The sequence below is a fragment of the Nanorana parkeri genome, unplaced genomic scaffold, assembly GCF_000935625.1.
Source record: "Nanorana parkeri isolate BGI_ZX_2015 unplaced genomic scaffold, ASM93562v1 scaffold321, whole genome shotgun sequence".
Lineage (NCBI taxonomy): Eukaryota > Metazoa > Chordata > Amphibia > Anura > Dicroglossidae > Nanorana > Nanorana parkeri.
The window spans coordinates 589,053-601,263 of record NW_017306589.1 but is presented as its reverse complement, the minus strand read 5'-3'; positions in this window follow the sequence as shown (position 1 = coordinate 601,263).

The window sequence follows — 12,211 nt, the reverse complement described above, 5'->3', positions numbered from 1 at the left end:
TTTATTTTTGTTCCAAATGGCTGCTCATACGAGGTTCGTTAAATTCAGACTTTCGGATGCATCCAAATGTCCGAATTTGAAGGTGTCTGAATGCAAGCGTATTCGAATGTCCGTTTAACAAAACTCTGATCCGTCCGAATTTCGTTCAAAATGAAACTAAATCCGACATGTGACAAGTATCCCCCTGACATAACATTTATGGGACTCCCACAGGGTCAGCAGGTTCTGGCCCGGAATAGCATTCATTGAGAAGAATTGGGTAAGTTCATGGGAGACTTAGAGTGAATGACACTGTCCTGCAAGAGGGAGTAATTTAGTCTCCATAGCGCAGATCTGGGGACTCGCTCACCTAGCATCAATGAGAGATGAATTGGCGCATGATTTGAAAGCGCTGTATATACCGATAGAGATATCAGTCACTCTGGGGAGTGCCGCCTATAGGAGCAGAAATAAATCAATTCTGGAATAGGATTGATGGACAGGTAATACGTGTAGTTGCTCCCCTGAAGGAACAAAAGGCTCTAAACATCCGTGAGTTGCAGTGGTAAAAATACACATTTGATCTGCCGCCATTGGGTATGGGACAGATATGAAGTCCCCTTGGAGGAATATAGTTGCGGTTAAAGGACCAAATTAACACCCCCCCCCAATAGGAGGAACCCATCAGCAAAACCCGCCAGCTTGGATAAACAGTCTTCCAAGAAATCAATCTGACCCGTGTTGGGTGTGTAGATATTTGCAGGCATAACTAAATGGCCATGTAATTCACCTTTCAAAAAATCAATCATCCCTCAGTATCAGTGTAGAGGTCCACAAAGGGCCAGGGAAGCCTCCGCGAGATCAAGATATTAGTTCCTCTGGATTTATCCTCACTCGAAGCACTATGATAACTCAAGGGGTAATGATGGTTTGACAATTTTGAAAATGCCTACAGCAGAAATTAGTCTCTTGTAAGAATGCCACCTCAGTAGGGGCCTGCCAGAGATCAGCCAGCAGACGTGACTTTTTTTGAGGAAGGTTAAGGTCCTTAACGTTCCAAGAGGAAATACGGATTGGTGGCATCCTGACAAGTGTAGGCTTAGTTAGAAAGTAAACGAGCAAGCAATACACTAAAACTAGTATACAAAAGGGATGAGGACCCCCCCCCCCCTTGGACCAAGCAACAGAGAGACAGTACTAGACAGAAAGAGAACAGGGATAGCAGAGTAAGGCAAGAGAAAGCAAAAAAGTGGAGCATGGAGGACAGAATAAATAGAAGAGACAGAAAGAAGCTACTTCAAGGAGTGCAGCAGGAAAAGTATAGTACCAATACAATCGCTTCTCCACCCCTCACATCGTAGACAAAGGGAGAGAAGCAAGGCAGGTGGGAAATGCATCAGAAAAGGAGGAGTATGGGAATGGAAGTGTGTCTCAAGCCAGAATATAGAGTAAACAGGTAACATATTCAACAGTGCAAATCAAACTGTACATCAAAATAACCAACCATTACACCAAGCGAATAAGTAGTAAAACATCACGTCAGTTCAAAACAGTGTGAAACATCAATACCGAATGCTAACCCCAACCAGAACAGTGGGGAGATGGCTCGGGAGCTATGCCCTGAGAACATAAAACACAGGGTCACATGCCTTCAGCCCACAGATCCCCATCCCTAGAGAAATGGAAACAGTAGGAGCATTCAACATCTCCCAAGTGACAGTCAATGTTTAATCTTCGGTTGTGCCAGAACATCATGTGGATAAGAGATAGATTGCCAGAGAAAGGGATGGCTGCTCTAGAAACGTCACGACCCCCAAGGCCCCAGATCCCATTCACTAACACGGCATTCAGTCAAGACCCACTAGTAGTAGAGTAAAGGACACAGGAGCAGGGAGCCTGTCCACAAGCCAGCAATGATCCAGCCCATCAGATCCAGGAGGAGCAAAAGGTAGTCGTAGATGGCAGGACATATCTTTCTGGGCAGCGAAGGTGAGAGGGCAGATGGGAGGGGAACTGGAGTCAGTGAGGACCTCTGCAGAGACCGGAGAGAAATGGATGAAACTGAGTCCTCAGGGGAAGAAAAAGACTGTAGAAAAACAAACACGAGCCCCAGCCAAATCCTCCATAGCAGGCAGAAAACATCTGGCAAGAAGAGGTTTTGGCTACTCCAGAAGAAGGATCATAGGCAGGGATGGTACACAAAGTGAGAAGGTGATCCAGGTGAGACATGGCTGTACACATTGTGTATCCCCTCAAGCCTAATGAGAGGCATGCGTTGGAAGCTGACTTTGTCTAGGAGGTTGCGACTGTGGCCGGCGCCTCTGTTGAGGTAAAGCCCCAGCTGGGGCACTCTATATCAACATCGGGGGGATCACTCAGTCAGGGACCTCCACTGAAGACGTATCCAGGAATGTAAATAGATCAAGGAGCTGCTGCGGGGTATGCAGGAAGAAGTTATCGTTGTTCTACCGAATTTGTACATGAAACAGATAACCCATCTATAGATGGCTCCCACACTACAAAGCTTATCCAGGAGGGGCCGAAGAAAATGCCTCTTGTACAAAGTGTGGCTGGCACGATCAGGCAGAATGTGTATTTGTACTCCATCAAATTCCACTATGTTTTCAGACACCTCACACTCATGGACAAGCCACCTCAGACACCTCACCCCTCACAGCCCTTCCTAACATTTCATAGACTGTCTACAACAGATAGAAAAAGGTTAAACCCTTTGATTAGATCTTGTATCATCATCCATAAGGAGGTTGCCTCACTAAGACACATTGTCAGCAGCATCAACTGTGTCACATATAACATTGCTACGAATCTGTCTACTTGGGAGGCACATATACAAGTTCAGATACCTGTGTCGATACTTGACATTTTCAAGAGAACTACCAAGGTCGCAGCAGTTGCAGATATTGGTACTTGTACTTGGTCTGGAAAAAATGGTATCCGTTCATCCCTAACATCTATCTATCTATCTATCTATCTATCTATCTATCTATCTATCTATCTATCTATCTATCTATATCTATATATCTATATATAGAGATATATATAAACAAACCATACATTAAAACAGGGATGCAAAAATCTCAGGAGCCCTTTAGCCAATGCTCCTTAAAAATGACAGCTGCCTCCTAACTGTTGAGTTTTTCTCTAGTCTAGTCTTGGAGCTGGAAAAGTATCTGTGTATCCCTACTGTCTACTTTTCTTTCAACCTTAGTTGGCAACACAGTACACCATATTCACAACTCTAAAGAATTTGGATTGAAGTTAGAGCCAGATATGAATGAAACCTCAAGTGAGTGGGGGATTCCATTCAGGCTTGCCAAATGGTTATGCTTCTTTCAGAGAGGCTTATTTGCATATAGTTTACAGAGGGTATTGCATAAGGGACACCTATCATTACATTAGATGATGAGGTATATCATCCAAGACTTCCTATCCTCAACTTTACTCTGTACATCTTAAGAAGCAGAAGTCTTGAAATACTTAGGCTATTCTTACACGTGTAGATTTCTTTAATTCGAAAAGAGAAATCACTCTATTCCCCTAACCATGCTATACAGCATAAATGGAGGTGCCTACACTGTGCACTGCCTGCTATTGTATTAAGGTAGCCATTGGCATCTACTGCTGCCTGAATAGCCAAAGAGTGACTGCAACTGATAGGATGCAGTCCCTGTCTGGCTCCCAATTTTCGACTTTGAAATCAACTTTTGTTCAGCTGGGTGGTATGGCTAGCTTTAAACCACAGTGGGTGGTCACCTGACCAGATATATAGGCATCTGCTTACTTGATCTTTTCTGCAGAGGAGAATTAGCCATTCTGAACTCTGATGCTCCTCTTGAACATTGGTCATATGCTCTAATCCCTTTGCAATGTCTACAAAGTACAGTAACTCTTTCTGGATATTTTGTCTATCTTCTTATAACTTTTAGAGAGAATAGTGAGCGGAGTAGCAGGAGGTATCTTAAATAATGATAGGTTCACTTTAAAGTCTAATTCTTGCCAACTTTTGATTTTTGACAGAGTAGGGAAAGTTTAAAACTAAATCTCTCACAGTATTATTGCTACCTGTAGGGAGATTCCATAATTCTCTCAGTTCTAACTTTGGACCATTCAAAAATTCCCAAATGTTATTGCTGCCTAGACAAGTCATTAATGCAGCCAGTCAGACTGGTTCTTAAAGTAAACATGCCACTATTGACTTGCTTTAACAAGCGCAGACTATAGTGAACAGAGCAGCAGGGTTAAAAGTAACCCTGCCGCTCCGTGTATAAAGTGAGGGGGGAGAGCTGTGCTGCGCTTTGTGCATTGCCTAACCCGGCCTTGGGGCGGCAGGGAGGGTAAATCCAGTCCTGACAATGAGGCTGCCATCTCCTCTTTGCTTTACTACCTAGTGAGTCACTGTCCTGGAACAAGAATCCAGACCAGAAGTTCCAACTACATTGGGCCAATGCTTGTTTGAAGGGGAGCAAAGATAAGTTTGAATATATGATGCTGGAGAGGGTGAGGGAGTTAAATGTCCCTCTTACTTTGCCCTGTATGGCCACTTTAAAGACAATTTCCACCTTTGCAGAGGTATTTAAAGAAAAAAAAAACATTTGCCAGCAATGTACACCGAGTGCATATGCAGTTGCTGTATATAAACACAGTAACTTACTTTTTTTTTGGCTTTATCCTTCATATCCTCATGGAAATGGCCGCTTCTGTGCTCTGCAAGCATTCTGTGTATATTACAACTGAGCTGCCTGTGAGCTCTCCACCCCGCATTCATAAATTTTCATGGTGGCAACCCCACTTGGACATCGTGTATTGTGTGCAAAGGCAGAGCTGGTGTTTAGTGATCATGTTACACAGAATGACAGGGAGGGGGGCAGCTGTTTACAGCCTGCTTTATAATTCACCCTTGGTGTCAGAGTCAGTTTCCTGTGGAGAAATGTTTTAATTTGTAGGCTTCAGGGCTCGTAAAAAGTTAACTGCACCTCTTCAATACCACAATAAATGCTAATCACTTACAAAGGTGGAAATGGACTTTAAGTTTAGTTTTGCTTTTGCATATTGGCTCCTTTATGCTTACAGGCCCCAAGTAAGCTGCATAAACAGAGGTGGCTATGACAACTGGAAATCCCCATATGATATCTGCTGATCCTTATGAGCTTTGATTCAAGCATACCAAATGTTACTTAGAAGCCAAATAACATATCTTAGTGTAAATATTAATTGAGCTAAATGGCAAGAGGAAAAGAGAACGTTGGCACCTTATGCATGAACTTTATTTTCCAAATTAAAATCTGTGGGATTACTTTTGTCTTCCCTGGAGCCCCGAGCACAATGAAGGGGACAGGCAGTGAAACTGAAATTATATATTAAAATTGTATAAAGGGTCCCCAGTCACTCTCCCCAATATTTACGATTAATAACAATGTATCGCTCACACAAGATGACTCCATGCTGCAAATTCTAGCAACCCAGGCTGTGTACAATGCCTTTCTATGAGACCCCAAGACACCTTTGATAGCCTTCTCTGTGTAGAAATGTAGAAGTACAGCTCTTATTATTTAATGTTTGTATTATACAATGTAGCCAAAAAACATGTTTTATCCCTTATTCACACTTGTGACACTTGCACAATGAGTTTATGAGCATTTTTGCACGTTGTCGTGTGGAAGTCAACCCATGTGTTTGAATGGGCTTCACTACGGCGTGACAAGGAGGCTCATGTACATTTTGCAGCTTGGTGAGTTTGTCATGTGACATTGCTTGCATAAAATGGTCTTCTTGCTTGCCACATCTGGGGTGCTATTAACAAAGAATACCAGTGCAAGTGCAACACATGTTTTTTACATGTTTCATGAGTACATACAAAGTCACAGGATTATGTGCATGGTCACAAGCTACACAAGTGTGAATTTGAACTGACAATACTGTACAACAAACATATTGTACACAAAAATGTTTTGGTGTTTCCACACAGACACCACTTCTGCAAGCCAAGAAATTTTTGTAAGTTTAACAGCCAATGAAAATTATAAGATTTACAGCATCACCAGTTACCAGCAGACGTTCCACCGAGCTCTGCATGTAATATCATAATCAATGATTTGCGAAGTGGATAGTAGCTCTGAGCCACCACCTGCAGGAGGTTAGAGCAATATTGGTATATTTATAGAAGGTTATTCACTAAGCTGACAAATGCAACTGAGTGAATAACTGAGATGAAGTGAACTGAGCCGCTCGGCTACTGTACGGGCTATCGTGAATAACCTGTACAGCAGCCCTTCAGTTCGACTGAAGCAAAGGGCTCCGCCGGCCGAAGTTAGCTACAGCTAGATCCTTCGGCACCTTCGTGAATAACCCTTATAATCATTTGTGAAAGCAACAAAATGTAAGGCAAAAGATTGAGATTGTCTGGGGTGGGAATTACCAATGTTAGTAAAGCCAGCTCCATAGAGACATGATTTGATGGGTTTGGTGCGGAGGAACTCGAGTGGCCTTCACCAAGCCCAGACCTCAACCCTACTGAACACCTTTGGGATCAACTGGAATGCCAAGTGAGAGCCAGGTCTTCTCATCCACCATCAGTGCCTGGCCTTGCAAATGTTTTTTTGGACCAAATGAGCATAAATTCCCACAGACACACTCCAAAATCTTGTGAAAAGCCTTCTTTTGTCACAATGTTGATGACAAAAAGATTCCATAACTTTCACACCTCATGTCCTGTCCTTGGGCAATCATCATCTGCCTGGGCACTTTCCATGGTAATTGGTGTATGCTACCTCTGTGCCTACCTGTGTGCTACCTATGTGCCTACCTGTGTGCTACCTATGTGCCTACCTGTATGCCTACCTGTGTGCTACCTGTGTGCCTACCTGTGTGCTACCTGTGTGCCTACCTGTGTGCTCCCTGTGTGCTATCTGTATGCCTACCTGTGTGCCTACCTGTGTGCTCCCTGTTTGCCTACCTGTGTGCCTACCTGTGTGCTATCTGTATGCCTACCTGTGTGCTCCCTGTATGCCTACCTGTGTGCCTACCTGTGTGCTCCCTGTGTGCTATCTGTATGCCTACCTGTGTGCCTACCTGTGTGACTACCTGTGTGCCTACCTGTGTGCTACCTGTATGCCTACCTGTGTGCTACGTGTGTGCCCCCTGTGTTCTACCTGTGTGCCTACCTGTGTGCCTACCTGTGTGCCATCTGTGTTGATATATATGCTGGGGTATTTTCCTTACCTGTGTGCTCCCTGTGTGCTATCTGTATGCCTACCTGTGTGCTACCTGTGTGCCTACCTGTGTGCCTACCTGTGTGCCTACCTGTGTGCTACCTGTATGCCTACCTTTGTGCTACCTGTATGCCTTCCTGTGTACTACGTGTGTGCCCCCTGTGTTCTACCTGTGTACTACCTGTGTGCCATCTGTGTTGATATATATGCTGGGGTATTTTCCTGACATTCATTAGGAATGAAGAAGTGATTTGGAAAAGCTACAAAACATCTTCAATATTACAGAACAAGTCCAGGTGAATGTGACCAACTACTACTAGCCACAATCCTGACAGGCTTCTAAACCAATCCCTGCAGCCTCCTCTCCACCAGGCTCCAGCAGTCTAAGGACATTTGATGTCATCACATCTAGTGCAGATCCATAGACTTGCCTTAGACATGAGGACACTGAGGGACATTCCATTGCCAGAGCGGTGAGGGCTGACTGCGGCAGGATCGAGGATCAGGTGAGTATGTCTTCTTTATTCTGGCCCCTAGACCAACATTTAACCCTTGCAGTGCCGGGGTATGTCTGTGAAGGTTCTCATTCATCCAGGTCATGGTATATCTGTAAAAAATAAGACAAGGCAACTGGACTTGCTGTATTTTTCTGTATTCTGAATTGAGAAAGCTGGTTGGATGACCAGTGAAACGTCTTCAAGAAAAATACAGCAGTTGGCTTGACTTATTTTTTACAGATATAGTGCCGGGGTAGTCCCACTGCAAGGGTACATTTTCTAAATTACTGGAGTTCCTCTGAAATGCTTTATTTTCGGTGACATCCGTATGACATGAGAACAGGTCTTGCAAAGCTCGAGCAAATTACCAAACATTGCTGCAGATAAGCATAGATAAGGTCATCACTATACCAATGTAGAGAGAACATTAAAGAAAGGAGGTTGACCACCAACAGTAAAATAATATTTAAGTAGCCCCATATTATTATAATATTTAAGTGGGGCTCCCCCTGCACTGCAAGGGTTAAGTGCTCATTTTGTGCTCTTTCTGTCTAGGGCAGGGGTCTCAAACCTCCGGCCCTCCAGCTGTGGTGAAACTACAAATCCCATGATGCATCTCTCTTCGAGAGTCATGTCTGTGGCTGTGAGAATCTTGCAATGCCTCATGGGATTTGTAGTTCCACCACAGCTGGAGGGCCAGAGGTTTGAGACCCGTGGTCTAGGGGATGGAATAAAGCCGGAATAAAGATATGCCTACCTGATCCTCTTTCCCACCGGGTTGCTAGAGCGGTCCCTACAGCCTCTTCTTCCCTGGGTTCTGACGGTCTAAGGACTGTTGATCTCGTCACATCATATGCAAGTCCGTTGACGTGTATTAGACTTGAGGATGTGGAGGGACATTCCATAGCTGGAGTGGAGGGGAGAGAGGCGAGTGCTGACCACAGCAGAATGGAGGATCAGCTGGGTATATCTGCTTTATTTGACTCCTCTAGTCAAAACAAGCACTTATCCCTTGCAGTGAGGGGATAGCACCACTACAAGGGTAGGTTTTTCTTGAGTCTTTCTTTAATAATTTGTGGTTTAAATCATAGTAGGGAGCGCCAGATTTGTATTTGTGTTTTAGTCATCAAAGAAACAAATCCATTTAGGGCACAACCGTCACCTTTCCTCCTTCCAACCCTTTCCCAACCCAGACACCCGACCCAATCTACTCATCCTAATCATAGTCGGATTTCACTCACAAGGCGTCTATGTGAATCTGATTTTAACATTTGGTCACATGATGTGCTGTTGTATGAAAATATGACACAATGCATAGTCGTGGTTAATATTCATATTCCTGTAAATTGAGGTTTACATTTAATTTTCCTTAGGGCATTGTTCTTTGGCACTAGTATAGCTGGTTATTATACTGACATCTTGTGGCCATTTTGGTTATTGCACCATGTTTTTCTGTATTCCCTCCCCTTGTGTGTGATGTACCGCCCCTTCTTGTCAGAGTTGTTTGTTTGGCGTCAAATTGGTCGCTTGTGTCACGGCCACATGTTAATTTGCTCGGATCTTTGACCTGCAAATACCGTCTGTTCAATCATCTGCTGGATCCTGTTGTCTGCTGTAACCTACTGCATGCAATAAAGATCTTCATGGATGAAAAAGTATTTGGTGAGTTCAGCTATCTGATAAGGATTGTCCGCGTTGATAGTATCTGCTTATACAGGCCAGGCAGAGAGGTCTCAGCAAGGGTTAAATCGCTAATACAACAATCGGAGTCAGAATACATGATCCCAGCTGAGGGGAGATCATCAGCCATTTTAAACTCTGATGTTTATATCAGCAGAGGTCATGTAACCAAATGCCATAAACCAGGGGTAGGCAACCTCGGTACTCTAGGTGTGACTGTGAAGGGGATGTAATGGAAAGTTGTCACTGGAACAGGAACAGAGGGGATATTTTTCATTGGGGATACTGGCTGATGTGACAACTGTCCTTCCTGTTGTGTCTTGCCTTGTTCACGCCGAAAGCGTGTGCGTTCCAGAGCGGTAGCTGCTGGAACGCACAGCGATCGCTGTGAAACTTCCCCCCGCATTTTTGGGCGGGAGGGGGCATTGTGGTGCATTTAATTCAATGGCACCGCTTCCCCCGGCCCCCCTGCCCGCAGTGAGATCGAACATGTGGCAAAACTTTGCCAGCGTTCCGTTCCACTGCAAACGCAAAAAATAGGGCTTGCCCTATTTTTTGCGTTTGCAGTTAGGCCTTGTTCACACCGAAAGCGGTGTGTTCCAGAGCGGTAGCTGCTGGAAAGCACTGCAAATCGCTCACTAAACTTCCCCCTGCGTTCTGGGATGTGTTCCAGAGCGGTAGCTGCTGGAACGCACCGCGATCGCTGAGAAACTTCCCCTTGCGTTTTGGGGCGGGAGGGGGCGTGGCGGTGCATTGTATTCAATGACACCACTTCCACGCCCGCCCGCAGTGCAATTGAACGCCTCGCAAAACTTTGCCAGCGTTCCGTTCCACTGCAAACACAAAAAATATGCAACACAAAGTTTTGCCAGGCGTTCAATCACACGGCTTGCGGGTGGGGCGTGGAAGCGATGCCATTGAATACAATGCACCGCCACACCGCCTCCCGCCCCAAAATGCAAGGGGAAGTTTCTATGCGATCGCGGTGCATTCCAGCAGCTACCACTCTGGAACGCACACGCTTTCGGGGTGAACAAGGCCTAACTGCAAACGCAAAAAATAGGGCAAGCCCTATTTTTTGCGTTTGCAGTGGAACGGAACGCTGGCAAAGTTTTACCACACATATTCGATCGCACTGCAGGGGTAGAAGCGGTGTCATTGAATTAAATGCACCGCCACACCCCCTCTCGCCCCAAAACGCGGGGGGAAGTTTCACAGCGATCGTGGTGCGTTTTAACAGCTACCGCTCTGGAACGCACACGCTTTCGATGTGAACAAGCCCTAAAAGCAAGCAGCTGGCCTGGTGCCCAAGGCTGAATAGGGGCCCGACGCTGTGGTGGGTGTGGGTAAAGCCTTTGCAGAGGACAGCAGCTGTCCTCTGTAAAGGCTTCCCCCACCACAGCGTCGGACCCCTATTCAGCATTTGGCGCCAGCTGCTACTGTACTGATCTCTGCAAATGCTTCCCCCCACCCCAACGTTGGACCCCTATTTAGCCTTGGGCACCAGCTGCTTGCTGCTACTGTGCTGATTCTACAACAGTAGCAGCAAGCAGCTGGTGCCCAAAACTGAATGATAGGGGCCCGACGTTGAGGTGGTGTGGGGGGAAGTCTTTGCAGAGGACAAAGCATCCCTTTGTCTCCCATATCTAAAAAAATGTAAGCTTTCTGCATTACTGTATAATGTGTTGCTGGGAACTGTAGTCCTCTATAGTTGGTGCTCTATAATGTGTTGCTGGGATTTGTAGTCCTCTATAGCTGATGCTATTCTGCATTGTTTTAAAAACGACTTGTCCAAGGGCTAAAGCGGGGGCCGAATCTACTTGCCCTTCATGACAATCTACTTGTCCCAATACAAAAAAAAAGTTCTAATCAAAACTAGGGATGCACCAATGCCGGTTTTTCGGTACCAAGTGCGAGTACCGATATTTTGCTTTTGGTATTTGCCGATACTGAATACCAATACCGGTGCTTCCACTGGCATGGAGCAGGCTTCCCAGGTAATCAGGAAGCCGGCAGCGGGTAAATGACATGCCGCCCGGCTTCCTGATTGCAAGGGAAGCTTGGCTGCATGTTGTTTGGCCGGCTTAATTGTGGTTGGCCGGGAAACCGTCTTAAATAAAATATTACCATTCTGTAAGCAAAACTTTATTTTCTGGCAGTGCCCCTCCCGAGAATAGACTCTGGATCCGCCCCTGATACAGACAGCAAAATATAATCTGACAGGTGTTTTACCTGTGCCTACTCTATCCAGAAATACACTTTAAGGTGACATTTAAGCTTCCTTTCGGCAGGTGAATTTTGCAAGCAGTTAAGCCAATGTTCACGCCACACTCATGGCTTATGTTGCTTCCAAGCAACCTTTGGCATGTGGGAATGAATGTTTCTTCATAGCTCACCAGGAAGTGTGATCGGGGATTTCCAGTTGCATAGGAACAACCAAACCGCAATTCAGCTGAACTGAAAGTTACTGTCGCGGTCTGTGCTTCTGCATTTGCTGTGGAGCTCATAAACAGAGATGTCGCAGATTATAAAAGCAAATCCTGACTTAAAGCTGGACTCCGGCCTCCCCTTCAGTCTTATATCTGACCTCCATCCTTCCCTTCAGTCTTATATCTGAACTCCGGCCTCCCCTTCAGTCTTATATCTGACCTCCTGCCTTCCCTTCAGTCTTATATCTGACCTCCGGCCTTCCCTTCAGTCTTATATCTGACCTCCGTCCTCCCCTTCAGTCTTATATCTGACCTCCGGCCTTCCCTTCAGTCTTATATCTGACCTTTGGCCTTCCCTTCAGTCTTATATCTGACCTTTGGCCTTCCCTTCAGTCTT